The sequence below is a fragment of the Sminthopsis crassicaudata genome, chromosome 3 (assembly GCF_048593235.1).
Source record: "Sminthopsis crassicaudata isolate SCR6 chromosome 3, ASM4859323v1, whole genome shotgun sequence".
NCBI classification, from domain to species: domain Eukaryota; kingdom Metazoa; phylum Chordata; class Mammalia; order Dasyuromorphia; family Dasyuridae; genus Sminthopsis; species Sminthopsis crassicaudata.
In genome coordinates this window covers 196,259,847-196,278,563 of record NC_133619.1, presented here as the reverse complement: position 1 = coordinate 196,278,563, position 18,717 = coordinate 196,259,847, and the positions used below count along the sequence as shown (strand labels likewise).

The 18,717-nt window shown below is 34.7% G+C and overlaps 1 non-coding gene across 1 annotated transcript; it reads right to left on the bottom strand.

Moving 5' to 3' along the window:
* Positions 1–13,659: 13,659 nt before the first annotated feature.
* LOC141565149 (U6 spliceosomal RNA) lies at positions 13,660–13,766 on the bottom strand. The gene has a single exon (XR_012488850.1). It is a non-coding gene; the product is annotated as a U6 spliceosomal RNA (small nuclear RNA).
* Between the last annotated feature and the right edge of the window lie 4,951 nt (positions 13,767–18,717).

The window sequence follows — 18,717 nt, the reverse complement described above, 5'->3', positions numbered from 1 at the left end:
CATACCCTTTGACCCAGCCATACTACTACTGGGCTTATACCCCAAGGAACTACTAAAGAAGGGAAAGGGACCTGTATGTGCCAAAATGTTTGTGGCAGCCCTTTTCATAGTGGCTAGAAGCTGGAAAATGAATGGATGTCCATCAATTGGAGAATGGTTGGGTAAACTATGGTATATGAATGTTATGGAATATTATTGTTCTATAAGAAATGACCAACAGGAGAAATACAGAGAGGCTTGGAGAGACTTACATCAACTGATGCTGAGTGAAACGAGCAGAACCAGAAGATCTTTATACACTTCAACAATGATACTGTACGAGGATGTATGCTGATGGAAGTGGATTTCTTCAACATAGAGAAGAGCTAATCCAATTCCAATTGATTAATGATGGACAGAACCAGCTACATCCAGAAAAGGAACACTGGGAAATGAATGTAAACTGTTATTTTTTACCTTCTGAATCCAATTCTTCCTGTGCAACAAAAAATTCGGTTCTACACACATATATTGTATCTAGAATATACTGTAATATATTTAACATATATAAGACTGCTTGCCATCTGGGGGAGGGGGTTGGGGGAGGAAGGGAAAAAATCTGAATAGAAGTAAGTGCAAGGGATAATGTTGTAAAAAATTACCCATGCATATGTAATGTCAAAAAATGTTATAATTATAAAATAAAATAAAAAATTAAAAAAAAAAAAAAAAAAAAAAACATAAAAAAAAAAAAAAAAAAAAGAAAACAACTCCTTACAAAATAGAATTTGTGAAACAGACAAAATTCCATAAAACAAAACCCTCATTTAAAAATTCATTTGGACAATTACAAAAAGAAGTTTTAAAAGTACATGAAGAAAATAATTCACTAAAATTCAGAACTGAACAAATGGAAATGAATGACTCAAAGAGGCAACAAGAATCAATTAAGTATAACCAAAAAAACCAAATAGAAAAAAAAGTAAAATACCTAGTTGGGAAACAACTGACTTCCAAAATAGATGTAAAAGAAACAATTTAGGGATTATTGGACTCCGTGAAATCCATTATGAAAAAAAAGAGCCTAGACACTACTTTTCAGGAAATCATCAAAGAGAACTGCCCGGATGTCATAGAATCAAAAGGTAAAATTAGCATTGAAAGAATTCACCAAACACCCCCCTGAAAGAGACCCAACATTAAAACTCCAAGCAATATTGTGGCTAAATTTCAGAATTATTGGACCAAGGGAAAAATATTACAAGCAGGCAGAAAGAAACAATTCAAATACCAAGAAGTCAAAATAAGAATTACCCAGGAACCAGCAGCTTCCAATTTAAAGAACTGAAGGGCCAGGAATTTGATATTTTGAAAGGCAAAGGAACTTGGAATGCAGCCAATAATAAATTACCCTGCTAAACTGAGCCTTTTTTTTTTCAGAGTCAAAGACAGAGAGTCAATGAAACTGGCAAATTCCATTTATTTTTCATGAATAGACCAGAGCTAAAAAAAAAAGACCTCCAAATATAGAATTCAAAAAAAAAGATAAAAAGATAAAAAAAATGGAGAATTATTTTTGTTATGAGAATGCATAAAGCAATAAAGAACACATGTATAACTTGATTTTACTATTATAAAACAGAAACTAGAGATGGAAAGGGAATTATAATGGAAAAAAGGGGGGAAAGTAGAGGCAAAATGAGGGACATTGCATTTAAAGAAAAGGCATAGAAAACCTTTATAACTGAGGGAAAGGAGGGAGAGTGACGAATATTGTGTGAATCTTACTCTCCTCAATTTGGCACAAAGAAAGAATATTAGATATATTTGGTTTCACTGAGAAACTTCTCTCACCTTAAATAAAAGTGGGAGAGGAAAGACAAAATGGAAGGGGTAGGTTAAATAGAAGGGAATAGTAGGGGAAAGGTATAAGAAAACAGAGGGCCTCTAAAAGGGGACAACTATTTGAGGCAAGTAGTACTCATAAGTAAAATATTGGGGAGGAGGGAAAGGGGAAAAGGAAAGAGAAAAGTATAATTTGAGATCAATTAGATGGCAGGAAATACATAATTAGTAGTTTTAACTATAAATGTGAATGGGGTAAACTCTCCCATAAAATGTAAGCAGATAGCAGATTGGATTAAAAGTCATAATCCTATAATATGTTGTTTACAAGAATCACATTTAAAACACAGCAATATATACAGAGTAAAGGTAAAAGGCTGGAGCAGAATCTGTTATGCTTCAGATAGAGTTAAAAAAAAAAAAAAGCAAGGGTAGCCATTCTGAGATCTGGATTTAAGCAAAAGCAAAAATTGGTCTAATTACAAGAGAAAGGAAAGGAAACTATATCTTGCTAAAGGGTATAATAGATAATGAAGCAATATCAATATTAAACATATATTCACCAAGTGGTGTAGCATCTAAATTCCTAAAGGAGAACTTAAGAGAGTTGCAAGAAGAACTACACAGCAAAACTATAGTGGTGGGAGATCTCAGCCTTACTCTCTTAGAACTAGATAATCAAACCATAGCATAAATAAGAAAGAAGTTAAAGAGGTAAGTAGAATACTAGAAAAGCTAGATATAATAGATCTTTGGAGAAAATTGAATGGAGACAGAAAGGAGTACACTTTCTGCTTGGCAGTTCATGGAACCTGTATAAAAATTGACCATGAATTAAGACATAAATACCTCAAAATCAAATGCAGATAGGCAGAAATAGTAAATGCTTTTTTTAATTTTTCAGATCACAATGCAATAAAAATTACATTCAATAAAAGGCCAGGAGCAAATAGACCAAAATATAATTGGAAACTCAATCTCATCCTAAAGAATGAATGGGTTAAACAGCAAATGATAGACATAAGCAATAATTTCATCCAAGAGAATGACAATAATGAAACAACATACCAAAATTTGTGGGATGCCGCCAAAGTGGCAATAAGGGGAAATTTTATATTTCTAGATGCTTACTTGCATGAAATAGAGAAAGAGAAAATCAATGAATTGGTCTTGCAATTAAAACAGCTAGGAAAGTAGTAAATACAAAAATTGAAATTCTAAAAATGAAAAGATAGATTAATAAAATTGAAACTGAAAAAAAAAAAAACTATTGAATTAATAAATAAATTACTTAAATAGCCCTATTTTAGAAAAAAGAAATAGAACAAGCTATTAATCAACTAAGAAAAAAATCATCAGGACTAGATGTATTTATATGTGAATTCTACCAAAAGAACAATTTAAAGAAAAATTTACTCCAATATTATATAAAGTATATGAAAAAAACAGAGAATGAAGGAGTCCTACCAAATTCTTTTTATGACATAGATATGGTACCGATACCTAAACCAGATAGGATGAAAACAGAGATAGACCGATTTCCCTAATGAATATTGATGCAATGATTTTAAATAAAATATTAGCAAGGAATCTCCAGAAAAATATCCACAGGATAGAACAGCATGACCAAGTAGGATTTATACCAGGAATTCAAGGCTGGTTCAATATAGGAAAACTATTAGCATAATTGACTATATCAATAACCAAATTAACAAAATCAAATATTATGTCAATAGATGTAGAAAATGCAGTCGATAAAATCCAACACCTGTAACGTGCTGTTGTCTCCAGACGCTGCCAATCGCTCTCTGGAAAGAGATCTGCTGTGTCAACTCAAATCTCTCGGACAGATTCTTCTTCCTGTAGAGAACCGTTGTCTCCAGGCAGTTGCCCTTAACTCTTGTCCAGACAAGTGACTTCCCTTCCTGCAGAGAGACCCATCAAGCCTGATGTAATGCAGAGACTTCCCCTCTTTCTGGAGTGCTGTCCTCTTTTATCCTCCCAGAGAATGGGCGTGGGATAATGCAAGGGTTTCTGGGAAGAACCACTTCAACCAATGAGCTTTCTCCTCCTAGAATTCCTAAGGTGTAAACTCCCTTTAAAGGCCTGAACCAAAGGTCTGAGCCAGAGAACTGTCAAGTCAACCTGAGTTCTCACCTTGTAATTGTCCAGACAACCTGAATTCTCACCTTGTCACTATCCAGACAACCTGAGTTCTCACCTAGTAATCCTAACATCTCCCCCTTTCTTTTGATTTAGAACATAGGATAGTCATAACCTTGAAACATAAATCCATCAATATGAGAGGTATTACACATAATTACATAAATTACATAAGCACATAGTAACATAATACATGCTAGAAGTATATAACAAATAACATGATCAAATAATCATAAATTGATAAGTCCATTGTCCATTAGTCTCATCTTGTGTTAGGAAATCCAATGATTCCTGCTGGTTTTTAAAGTTCTTTAACGGTCTTCTTATTAGCCATACTCTTTCAGTGCCAGATGTTTCTTAGATTTTCTCCTTTATTTTTGAGGTCTTTCTCTTTTTTCTGTCTCTCACTGATGGACAAGGCTAATACGACTCATTGGCACCCATCTGATTCCTTCTCCTGCTGAAGAAATACAAGCAAACCCTCTCTCCCAGGCAGCCAACCTATTGAATTTCCTTCTATTTACCACTTTTTAAATCTCTTCTCATCATCTGGCAATTACATTGGAGTTGTTTGCACTGGACACAGCCCTGTTGGTTTAAAAGGCCTGTATTCTCCCCAAGTGTAATCCATTTTTGCAATCTGATTGCCTTTTGGCTGACTTATCAGGTAATCCCTATCTGCCATGTGATTGCATTTCTGCTGGTTGATCAAATAAGAGTCCTGACCTTCTAAAGGCTCTTTGGGTATAACATCAGCTGCCATCATGCCCCAAGTCTTTTTTGTCTGGGGCCCTGGACCTGGGCCCCTCATCCCATTTCCCTGAATTATTCTACACTCTGATGCCCAATGGAGTCCTCTGTTGCATTTTGGACATGGGGTTTTAGGTCTTCTCTCACCCTGTCTTCTCACTGTATCTCCATATCTACACTGAGCTCTTAAATGTCCAATTTTTCCACATTGAAAACATGGCCGAGTTTCTCTAGAAGGCCCTTGCCAGGAGGGACCCTGTCTTTCCACGTTCATCATTTGTCCGGGTGTAAAAAGCATTTGTTCCCACTATAGCATAGCGTCTTATGATCTCCTCTAAAGGAGCATCTTTGTCTAATCCCTATATAATTCTTTTGCAAATCTCATTGGCATTTTCCTTAGCCAGATGTCTGGTCATTATTTCTGTAGCTGCATTTTCTCCAATAGTTCTTTTGACAGCAGTTTGCAAACGTCCCACAAAATCTGCAAAAGGTTCATTGGGACCTTGCTGTATTTTAGTGAAAGCCTCTCCGCGATCTTTCTGTCCAGGGAGGACACCCCAAGCTTTTATTGCAGCCTTAGCGATTTGTTCATATATTGTATAATTGGTATAATTAATCTGTTCTGAATTCTCTCCATACTGACCTTCACCAGCCAAGTGCTCAAAAGTGAATTGTGTGTTAACTCCTATTTCCAAATTGCATCTGACTTGAATTTTACATTATTCATGAAACTCCGCAAGCCATAATAAATTTTCTCCAGGTTCCAGGCATGTCCTTGCTATGGATTTCCAATCATTCGGGGTTAGGATTTCATAAGACAAACCATCTAGTAACATTTTAACATAAGCTGATGTAGCCCCATAAAGGGTACAACCTTTTTTCAAATCCTTAATTTTATTCAAATCTAAAGGTGCATATTGTCTCCTTTTATGACCTACAGAATCAATCTCTTCAATCACAGGATATGCATGTATAAAATCACTTATATCTTGTCCTTCTCTCTTAGCTTTAACCAATGCTTTTTCTAATCTTGTCATAGGCTTAGGCTGCTTCACAGGCAATTCTGTTTGTGTTTCTGCCTCTTCCCCTCCTCCTTCTTCCTCCACCTCTGAAGGTGGAGTTGATGTGGGCCTGTCATTAATCTGTTCTCTAGGCAGGGTTGAAGCTTCTTCAAGAGAATCATACCCTAATTCCTCATTTAAATCCTCTTGCTCTTGGGCAAGATCTTGATCTTTCCTTCTTTCCTCACACTTCCTCCTCTGTTCATTTTTAAAACTTTTCCTTCTCCTACAACTTGCTTGATAGTTTAAGGCTAATTGAACTATGTTGTAGATATAAAATACTTCTGCAGAAATTGAATGAGGCCCAATTTTTGCATGAAATTCTTTCATTTCAAATCCCACTAGCTTCCATTTATCTACATCTATCTTTTCTTCCTCTAAGAACCAAGGGGATGTGCGTCTTAATGCAGCCAAGAGTTTAGCAATCTGTACCCAGGTTACAAGTAAACTCTGCTCCTCAATTATCTTGATTATACTCTCTATAGTACCACTCCTGAATGGGGGTGGAGCTGAGGCTGCCTCTGGGGCTGGGGTTGAGTTGGCTGAGGTCAAGAGATTGTATTTAGCTAACATCTGCCCCATTTCAGCTATAAGAGATTGCTGATTTAGCCCTTAACAAGTTAAGTTCCTTATTTATCGATTAGCACGCTCACTTAATCTTTAACAGAGTTTCCTTGTTACTCACGGTTCTGGGTCAGAGAGACTGAGATCTGGATCTGAGGCTTTTCCACTGGAATCAGGATTGTGTCCGTCCCTGTTCTGGCACCAAATTGCTATGGTCCAGTCTAGCTCCTTTGAAGGACTCAGAATAAGTCCTTGTCAGGATAAGGAAAATTCCTGGCCCCACGTTGGGTGCCAATTGTAGCGCGCTGTTGTCTCCAGACTCTGATGATTGTTCTCTGGGGGGAGATCTGCGGTGTCAACTCAAATCTCTCAGACAGATTCTTCTTCCTGTAGAGAACTGTTGCCTCCAGGCAGTTGCCCTTAACTCTTGTCCAGAGAAGTGACTTCCCTTCCTGCAGAGAGCCCCATCAAACCTGATGTAATGCAGAGACTCCCCCTCTTTCTGGTGTAAACTCCCTTTAAAGGCCTGAACCAAAGGTCTGAGCCAGAGACTGTCAAGTCAACCTGAGTTCTCACATTGTAATTGTCCAGACAACCTGAATTCTCACCTAATAATCCTAACAAACACCCATTCCTAATAAAAAACACTAGAGAATATAGGAATAAATGGACTTTTCCTTAAAACAATCAGTAACATCTATTTAAAACCATCAGCAAGCATCATATGTAATGGGGATAAACTGGAACCATTCCCAATAAAATCAAGAGTGAAATAAGGTTGCCCACTATAACTATTACTACTCTATATTGTATTAGAAATGCTAGCTTTGGCAATAAGAGAAGAAAAAGAGATTTAAGGAATTAGAATAGGTAATGAAGAAACTAAATTATCATTCTTTGCGGATGATATGATAGTATACCCTAAAGAATCAACTAAAAAACCATTACAAATAGTCCACAACTTTAGCAAAGTTGCAGGATACAAAATAAACCCACATAAGTCATCAGCATTTTTATATATCACTAACAAAATCCAACAGCAAGAGATAAAAGAGAAAATGGAATTTAAAATAACTGTTGATAGTACAAAATATTTGGGAATACATCTGCCAAGGTAAAGTCAGGAACTATGTTAGCAAAACTTCAACAAAACAACAACAAAACTAGTTTTTCTACAAAACACTTTCCAAACAAATAAAGTCAGATCTAAGCAATTGAAAAAATGTCAAGTGCTCTTGGATAGGTCGAGCAAATATAATAAACATGACAATACTCTCCAAACTAATCTATTTATTTAGTGCGATACTAATCAAACTCCCAAGAAGCTGTTTTACTGACTTAGAAAAAATTACAACAAAATTCATGTGGAAGAACAAAAGGTCAAGAATTTCAAGGGAATTAATGAAAAGAAAAGCAAATAAAGGTGATCCAGCTAAACCAGATCCAAAAATATTATAAAGCAGTGGTCATCAAAACCATTTGGTAGTGGTTGAGAAGTAGAGCAGTCAGTTGGTCATGGATAGGTTAGGCTCACAGAACAAAACAGTCAATGACCAAAGAAATCTAGTATTTGACAAACCCAAAGACCCCAGCTTTTGGGATAAGAATTCACTATTTGACAAAAATTGGGAAAATTGGAAACCAGTAAGGCAGAAACTAGGCAATGACCCACACCTAAGACCATATATGAAGATAAAGTTGAAATGGGTTTATGATCTAGATATAAAGAATGATATTATAAATAAATTAGAAGAAAACAGGATAGTTTACCTCTCAGATCTGTGAAGGAAAGAATTTGTGAACAAAAAAGAACCAGAGATGATCATTTAAAAAAATTAATTTTAAAATAATTTATTTGTTCATTTAATAACAAAGTATGTGTATAGATCATTATTCCAAAATTGACCCTTTCAAAACCTTTATTTTCCAAAATTTTCCCACCTTCTCCTCACCCTCTCCTCTAGCTGGCAGTAGTATTGGTAGTCCAATACATATTACATATGGTGAAATACATGTTAAATCCAATATATTTTTACACACTTATACAATTATCTTGCTGCACAAGAAAAATCAGATCAAGAAGGAAGGAAAAGAAAAACTGAGAAAGAAAACAAAATGCAAGAAAATAAAAACAGAGACAGTGAAAATGCTATGTTGTATGTAAAATGTATGGGATTGCCTGTCATCGGGGGGAGGGAGTGGAGGGAATGGAGGGAGGAGGGAGATAATTTGGAAAAATGAATACAAGGGATAATATTAAAAAAAATTACTCATGCATATATACTGTGAAAAAAATTCTAAATAAAAAAAAAAAAAAAAGAAAATGCTATGTTGTGTTCCACATTCTATTCCCATAGTATAGATGGTTCTCATCATCACTGCACAAGTGGAACTGATTTGAATCATCTCAATGTTCAAGAGAGCCACGTCCACCAGAATTGATCATTGTAGTCTTCTTGTTGCCATTCATAATGATCTCCCAGTTCTATTCATTTCACTTAACATCAGTTCATATACGTATCCCCAAGCTTTTCTGAAATCATCCTGCTGGTTGTTTCTTACAGAAAAATAGCATTATATAACATAATTTATTCAGGTTTTGATGATTGCTGATTTATAATACAGTTTTAGATATGGTACAGCTAGGGCACCTTCATTTGCTTTTCTCTTCCTTAATTGCTTTGAAATTCTTGACCTGTTGTTCTTCCACATGAATTTTGTTGTATTTTTTTTTCTAGGTCAGTAAAATACTTTCTTGGGAGTTTGGGATAGCACTAAATAAATTGGTTAGTTTAGGTAGTATTGCTATCTTTATTATATTCGCTTGGCCTATCCAAGTACATTTGATATTTTTCCAGATGCTTACAGCTGACTTTATTTTTGTGGAAAGTGTTTTGTAGTTTTGCTCATGTAGTTTCTGACCCTTTCTTGACAGATAGATTCCCAAATATTTTATCCTTTCAACATTTATTTTAAATAGAATTTCTCTTTGTATCTCTTGCTGCTGGGTTTTGTTAGTAATATATAAAAATGCTAATGATTTGTATAGATTTATTTTGTGTCCTGCAACTTTGCTAAAGTTGTGGATTATTTCTAATGCTTTATTTTTAGTTGGTTCTCTAGGGTTCTCAAAGTATATCATCATATCATCTGCAAAGAGTGATATTTTGATTTCCTTGTTAGCTACTCTAATTCCTTTAATTGCTTTTTCTTCTTGCCAAAGCTAGCATTGCTAATACAATATTGCATAGTAATGGTGATAGTAGGCAACCTTGTTTCACTACGATTTTATTTGGAATTGTTCCAGTTTATCCCTACTACATATGATGCTTGCTTATGATTTTAAATAGATGCTACTGAATGTTTTAAGGAAAAAAAATATTTATTCCTATACTCTCTAGTTATTTTTAACAGGAATAAGTGTTGGTTTTTATCAAATCCTTTTTTTGCTTCTATTTAGATAATCATATGGTTTTTGTTAATTTGGTTATTTATATAATCAATTATGCTAATAGTTTTCCATATTGAACCAGTTCTGCATTCCTGGTATAAATCATATTTGGTCGTGGTGTATTATTCCAGGGATGATTTTTTTTAATCTCTTTGTTAATGTTTTATTTAAAATTTTTGCATTAATATTCATTAGGGAGAATGGTCTATAATTTTTCTTTTTCATCCTCCCTGGTTCAGGTATTAGTACTATATCTGTGTCATAAAAGAAATTTGGTAGGAGTCTTTCATTCTCTATTTTTTAAAATAGTTTACATAGTATTGGAGTTAATTGTTCTTTAAATGTTTGTTGGAATTCACATGTAAATCCCTCTGTGTTAGGTTCTTACTAAGTGCTAATGAGATAATGAGACATTAGGTTCTTACTAAGTGCTAAGTCGGTACTTAACAATTCTCTAGTTCCGGCCTTTACTGGGAGTTTTACTTCTGTAAACTCCTGGGGAGGAGCTTACATGCTTAGGAGGAGCAAGTTCATTGGTTGAAGTACTTTTTCCCAGAAGCCCTTGCATTATTTCACACCCATTCTCTGGCAGGATAAAAGAGGGCTGCATTGGAGAGATTGAGAGTCTTTTCTGGGCCAGATCTGAAGCAGCTCTCTGGAGGGAGAGAGTCTCTACACGAGGTCAAAATTGGCAGCAGTTAATGACAGTAGATCTCCTCCCAGAGAGTGATCAGCATTTTCTGGAGACAACAGAACATTACACCTCTGGTCCTGGGAATTTTTTCTTAGGTTGCTGAATAATAATAGCTTGTTCTATTTCTTTTTCCAAAATGTGACTATTTATGTACTTATGTACTTCATTTTCTCTTCTGTTTTGAAGTGAGTCATCCATTTCACTTAAGTTATCAAATTTATTGGCATAAAGTTGGGCAAAATAACTCATTATTTCTCTAATTTCCTCTTTATTGGTGGAAAGATCCCCCTTTTCATTTGTAAGACTAACTATTTTATTTTCCTATTTCCTTTTTCTGATCAGATTTACCAAAGGTTTATCTATTTTATTGGCTTTTTCGTAAAACTAACTCTTGGTTTTATTTATTAATTCAATAGTTTTTTTTTTTTTTTTTTACTTTTGATATTATTGATTTCTCCTTTTAATTTTAGTATTTCAAGTTTGATTTTTGGTTGGGGGTTTTTAATTTGGTCTTTTTCTAGCTTTTGAAGTTGCAGGCCCAATTCATTAATCTTCTCTTTCTCTATTTTGTTGAAATAAGCTTCTAAAGATATAAAATTTCCCCTTATTACTGCTTTAGCTGCATCCTACAAATTTTGGTATGATGTCTCATCATTGTCATTATCTTGCGTGAAATTATTAATTGCTTCTATATTTGCTGTTTCACCCAGTCATTCTTTAAGGTGATATTATTCAGTTTCCAATTACTTTTTGGTCTATTTACCCATAACTTTTTATTGAATGTAGTTTTTATTGCATTATGATCTGAGAAGAAGGCATTTATTATTTATGCCTTCATGCATTTAATTTTAAGATCTTTATGTCCTAATATATGGTCAATTTTTGTATAGGTTCCAGGAACTGCTGAGAAGAAAGTATATTTCTTTCTATCACCATTCAGTTTTCTCCAAAGGTCTATCCTACCTAGTTTTTCTAATGTTCTATTTACCTTTTTAATTTCTTTCTTATTTGTTTTGTGGTTTGATTTGTCTAAATCTGAGAGTGCAAGGTTGAGATCTCCCACTATCATAGTTTTACTGTCTATTTCTTCTTGCAACTCTCTTAACTTTTCCTTTAGAAAGTTAGATGGTATACCACTTGGTGCATATATGTGTATTATTGATATGGCTTCATTGTTTATGCTACCTTTTATCAGGATATAGTTTCCTTCTCTCTTTTAATTAGATCAATTTCTGCTTTTGCTTGATCTGAGATAAGGATGGCAACCCCTGTTTTTTTGGATGTACCTGAAGCATAATAGATTCTACTCCAACCTTTTACCTTTACTCTGTATGTATCTCCCTGCTTTAAGTCTGTTTCCTGTAAACAACATATTGTAGGGTTCTGACTTTTGTTCCAGTCTGCTATCTGTCTCTGTTTGATGGGAAAGTCCATACAATTCACATTTACAGTTAAAATTACTAATTCTGCATTTCCTGCCATTGTATTATCCCCAGATTATGCTTTTTTCCCTTGACCCCTGTAAATCCCTTCCCCAATATTTAATTTATAGACCCCACTTGTGACGCGCAGCCCTCCTTTTTTTTAGTATCTCTCCCCCCTCCCTTCCTTTTTCTTGTACCTTCCCTTATTCCCCTTTTCCTTTTCCCTTTTCCTCTCCTCCCTTTTAATGAGGTGAGAGAGAATTCTCTGAAAAACAAATATGTCAATTATTTCCTCTTTGAGTCTACTCTGATGAGAGTTAAGATTCACACCATGTTTCTCCCCCTCTCTAAATTCTTTCAGATGTGGTAGATTTTCTATACCTCTTCCTGGGATGTAATTTCCCTCTTTTTATCTCTCCTTCTCATTTTTCTGATACTACCCCCTTCCCTTTACTACTCCCCTTTTTTATATCAGTAAAATCAAATTATCCATGCAGACTTTCTGTATATCCACAACAGAGATACAGTTCTCAAAAGTTCTTTTTACTTTTTTCTGCTTCTCTTCAGTCTTGTGGTTGTAGATCAAAATTTTTTTGTTTAAGTCTGGTTTTTTTCTTAGAAACATATGGAATTCCTCTGTTTCATTAAATGACCATCTTCTTCCATGGAAGAAAATGCTAAAATTAGCTGGGTAGTTTATTGTTGGTTGCAATCCTTGATCTTTTGCCTTTTGGACTATCAGGTTCCAGGCCCTGCGATCTTTTAATGTGGTGGCAGCCAGATCTTGAGTGACTCTTATTGTGGCACTTTGATATTTGAATTGCTTTTTTTCTAGCTGCTTGCAATATTTTTTCCTTTGTTTGATAGTTCTGCAGCTTAGCCACAATGTTCTGTGGAGTTCTTTTTTTAGGGTCTTTTTCAGAAGGTGTTCAATGAATTCTTTCAATGCCTATTTTCCCTTCTGTTTCTATTATCTCTGGACAGTTCTCTTTGATGATTTCCTGTAAAATAGAATTTAGGCTGTTTTTATCATCATAGTTTTTGGGAAGTCCAATTATCCTCAGATTATCTCTCCTAGATCTATATTCCAGGTCTATAGATTTTCCCAGTAAGTATTTGACGTTATTCTCCAGTTTTTCATTTTTTTTTTTTTGGTTTTGTTTTGTTTTGTTTGACTGATTCTTGGGTTCTCAATGAGTCATTCATTTCTATTTGTTCCGTCCTGATTTTTAATGCGTTATTTTCTTCATTCACATTTTTTAGTTCCTTTTGTATATTCTCAATTGAGTTTTTAAATGAATTATTTTGCTCTACTGAATTTTTTTCCATTTCCCTAATTTTCTTTTAGAGTGTTATTTTCTTTTACCAATTCAGAAATCCTACTTTTCTGTGATTTTTTAACCTTTTCTAATTCATAAATTTTGTTTCCCTGCATCTCCTGTGAATTCTTTATTTTTTCCAACTTAAATTTCAGGACGTAGTTATTCTCTATCATAGCTTCTCTTTCCTTTCCCCATTTTTCTTCAAACTCTCTTAACTTTTTAAGAAAGTTATGTGATGGGGGCAGGTATTGTTACCCTTTTGGCTGTTATCTGCCGACTCTGTGCTGTTAACTTCCTCAGGGTTGATTGCCCACTCTTTCTCTGTGTAGAAGGTATAAATCATTCTCTTCAGCTTCTTACTCATTGTTAAAAATCTGTTGGGGTGTGCCCTTGGGGTAAGAAGTTTAAAAATATGGAACACTTCATGAATTTGCATATCATCCTTGTGCAGGGACCATGCTAATCTTCTCTGTCTCGTTCCAATTTTAGTATATGTGCTGGGGAAGCGAGCACATTAAAGCTTTTTTTTTTTTTTTACAAAGCATATGCATGAATACTTTATCCAACATTGACCCTTGCATAACCTTTTATTGCAATTTTCTCCTCCTTTCCCCCACTCCCTCTTCTGTCTGATAGATAGTCTAATCCATGTTAAATATGTTGAAATACTTGCTGTGCAAGAAAAATCAGGTCAAGAAGGAATAAAGTGAAAAATTGAACAACAAAACAAAATGCAAGCAAATAACAACAGAGAGAGTGAGAATGCATGAGGTGTTCCATACTTTGTTCCCATGGTTCTCTTGGTGTAGATGGTTCTCTTCATCACCATACAGGTGGAGCTGGTTTGAATCATTTCAATATTCAGGAGAGCCATACATGTCCATCAGAATTGATTGTCATATTGTCTTCTTGTTGTCATGTATAATGATCTCCTTGTTCTGCTCATTTCACTTTGCATCAGTGCATGTAAGTCTCTCCAAGTCTCTCTGAAATCATCCTACTGGGACAGAACAATAATATTCTGTAGTATTCATACACCATAATTTATTCAGTCATTCTCTAATTGATAGGTATCCACTCAGTTTTCAATTTCTTGCCACTACAAAGAGGACTGCCACAAACATTTTTGCACATGTGGGTCCTTTTCCCTCCTTTAATATCTTTGAGTTCTTTTCTTCCATGAATGTGTATGCATTCTTTATAATTAGGCCTACTCTGGTTAGAGGTATTCTTTTTTGTGTCCCTTTACCAAGCAGTTGAAAATATCTTGCATCATTTATTTCTTTTCCCAGTTTTTCATATATCACTCTTCCCTTTCCTTTAACTTTTCCCAAAATTCATTTTTCTTTGAGCCTTTGATTATAGCTGTTTTCACATTATTGGCTTCTTTTGAATTTGTATTTTGATCTTCCCTGTCACCATAGAAGCTTTTTATGACCAAGTTCTTTTTTCCCCCCAGCCTATTTCTGAACTTTATGCTAAATTTCAACTGTGCTCAGTGTGGATTGGGAAGGACTAAAACTTCAGGGTTTTTTGTGCTACCTTCAGAACTACTTCTGAAGTTCTGTATATTTTGTGTGCGTTCAAAGTCGCGTAGTTACTACTATCTGGTGTGTTCCTCTTTGCTTTAGAACTGTGACCAGAACTCCTATTCCCTTGTGAACAGTCACAAGTGCTCTTCTCCTCCCTACAATTAGCAACTAGAGCTGCTTTTCTGCAACAAAGTTGCCAATGAACACCAGCTGTATTCAGTTCCAGGAAAGGATTACCTGCAATTTTTTTTTTCTAACTTGTTATCTGACCACTTACTATCTCTGTTGACTGAGACTTTCCAAAGGCAGACTCTTCCTTCTTCTGCTATCATTGTCTGCAAATTTTCATGCTTCCACCTGAGCTATTTTGGGCTAGAAAATAATTTTATCCCAAACTTTTATTAATTCCACTGCTTCAACATTTGATTTGAGACATTTCCTTTTTTTTCAATAGTAGATTTTTATTTTAAAAATATAAGCTAAAGTAGTTTTCAACATTCACTTTTGTAAAGCCTTTTGTTCAAAATTTTTCTCCCTTCATTCCCCTGATCCCCTCCCTTAGACAGTAAGTAATCCAATATATGTTAAACATGTACAATTCTTCTATACATATTTCCATATTCATAATGATGCACATGAAAAATCAGAACAAAAAGGAAAAAATGAGAAAGAAAACAAAAAGCAAGAAAACAACAACAAAGGTGAAAATATTATGGTTTGATCCATATTCAGTCTTGGGTATTATTCTTTTGTTTTGTTTTGCTTTCATTTCACCCCCTTCCCCACATCCCCTCCCCTAGATGGCAACTAATCCAATATATGTTAAATATGTTAAAATATATGTATAAGTACATAAAATATATGTAAAATATACTAAATGAATGTAAAAACATAAACATTTATATAATTATTTTGCTACATAAGAAAAATCAGATCAAAAAGAAAAAAATGAGAAAGGAAACAAAATGTAAGCAAATAATAACAAAAAGAGTAAAAATGCTTTGTTGTGATATACATCCAATTCTCACAATCCTCTCTCTGGGCGTGATGGCTTTCTTCATCACAAGATCATTGGAACTGACCTCAATCATCTCATTGTTGAAAAGAGCCACATCCATCAAATTGATCATTGTACAGTCTTATTGTTTCCATGTACAATGATCTTCTGATTCTGCTCATTTTAACTAGCATCAGTTCATATAAGTCTTTCTAGGTCTCTCTAAATTCATCCTGCTGATAATTTCTTATAGAACTGCAATATTCCATAACATTCATGTACCGTAACATTCAGCCATGCTCCAACTGATGGGCATCCACTCAGTTTCCAGTTTTTTGCCACTACAAAAAGGGCTGGCACAAACATTTTTGCATATGAGGTTTCTTTTTCCTCCTTTAAGATCTCTCTGGTATATAAGCCCAATAGAAACACAACAGGATCAAAGGGTATGCACATTTTGCTAGCCCTTTCGGTATGTTTCCAAATTGCTGTCCAGAATGGTTGATCAGTTCACAACACCACCAACAATGTCAGTGTCCCAATTTTTTCCACATCCCCTCCAACATTATCATCTGATACTCTCTTAGTTGAAATCACTTTTTACAAAAGTACTGTCAATTCTTTTTTTTTTTTTAATTAATAATTTTTTATTATATATATATGTATATTTTTTATAATATTATCCCTTGTATTCATTTTTCCAAATTATCCCCCCCTCCCTCTATTCCCTCCCCCCGATGACAGGCAATCCCATACATTTTACATGTGTTACAATATAGTCTAGATACAATACATGTGTGTGAATATCATTTTCTTGTTGCACAATAAACTTTAGATTCCGAAGGTACATGTAACCTGGGCAGATAGATATAAGTGCTAACAATTTACATTCACTTCCCAGTGTTTCTTCTCTGAGTGTAGCTACCTCTGTCCATCATTGATCAACTGGAAGTGAGTTGGTTTTTCTTTATGTTGAAGATTTCCACTTCCATCAGAATACATCCTCATACAGTATTGTTGTTGAAGTGTACAGTGATCTTCTGGTTCTGCTCATTTCACTCAGCATCAGTTGATTTAAGTCTCTCCAGGCCTCTCTGTATTCCTCCTGCTGGTCATTTCTTACAGAGCAATAATATTCCATAACCTTCATATACCATAATTTACCCAACCATTCTCCAACTGATGGACATCCATTCATCTTCCAATTTCTAGCTACTACAAAAAGAGCTGCCACAAACATTTTGGCACATATATGTCTCTTTCCGCTCTTTAGTATTTCTTTGGGATATAATCCCAGTAGTAGCGCTGCTGGGTCAAAGGGTATGCACAGTTTGATAACTTTTTGGGCATAATTCCAGATTGCTCTCCAGAATGGCTGGATTCTTTCGCAACTCCACCAGCAATGTATTAGTGTCCCAGTTTCCCCACATGCCCTCCAACATTCATCATTATTTGTTCCTGTCATCTTAGCCAATCTGACAGGTGTGTAGTGGTATCTCAGAGTTGTCTTAATTTGCATTTCTCTGATCAATAGTGATTTGGAACACTCTTTCATGTGAGTGGATATAGTTTCAATTTCTTCCTCTGAGAATTATCTGTTCATATCCTTTGACCATTTATCAATTGGAGAATGGTTCGGTTTCTTATAAATTAGGGTCAGTTCTCTATATATTTTGGAAATGAGACCTTTGTCAGAACCTTTGTTTTTAAAAATATTTTCCCAATTTGTTACTTCCCTTCTAATCTTGTTTGCATTAGTATTATTTGTACAGAAACTTTTTAGTTTGATGTAATCAAAATCTTCTAAATCTTCTATTTTATGATCAATAATGATTTCTAGTTCTCCTCTGGTCATAAATTCCTTCCTCCTCCACAAGTCTGAGAGGTAGACTATCCTCTGTTCCTCTAATCTATTTATTATCTCCCTCTTTATGCCTAAAATTTGGATCTTATCTTGGTATATGGTGTTAAGTGTGGATCCATATCTAATTTCTGCCATACTAATTTCCAGTTTTCCCAACAATTTTTTCCGAATAATGAATTTTTGTCCCTAATGTTGGTATCTTTGGGTTTGTCAAAGATTAGGTTGCTATATATGTACCCTTTTTTGTCCTTTGTTCCACTGATCTACCGGTCTATTTCTTAGCCAATACCAAATGGTTTTGGTGACTGCTGCTATATAATATAGCTTTAGATTAGGTACACTTAGACCACCTTCCTCTGAGTTTTTTTTTCATTAGTTCCCTTGTAATTCTTCACCTTTTATTCTTCCATATGAATTTTGTTGTTATTTTTTCTAGGTCATTGAAATAGTTTCTTGGGAGTCTGATTGGTATAGCACTAAATAAATAGATTAGTTTGGGTAATATTGTCATCTTTATTATATTCGCTTGGCCTATCCAAGAGTACTGAATGTCTTTCCAATTATTTAAATCTGATTTTATTTTTGTGGCAAGTGTTTTGTAATTTTTCTCATATAATTCCTGACTTTTCTTTGGTAGATGGATTCCCAAATACTTTATACTCTCAACATTTGTTTGGAATGGAATTTCTCTTTGTATCTCTTGCTGTTGCATTTTGTTAGTGATATATAAAAATGGCGAGGATTTATGTAGATTTATTTTGTATCCTGCCACTTTGCTGAAATTTTGAATTATTTCTAGTAGCTTTTTAGCAGAGTCTTTGGGGTTCTCTAAGTATACCATCATGTCATCTGCAAAAAGTGATAGTTTAATTTCCTCATTTCCTATTCTAATTCCTTAAATCTCTTTCTCGGCTCTTATTGCTGAGGCTAGCGTTTCTAGTACTATATTGAATAGTAATGGTGATAGTGAGCAACCTTGTTTCACTCCTGATCTTACTAGGAAAGGTTGCAGTTTATTTCTATTGCATATTATGCTTACTGAAAGTCTTAAATATGTGCTCCTGATTATTC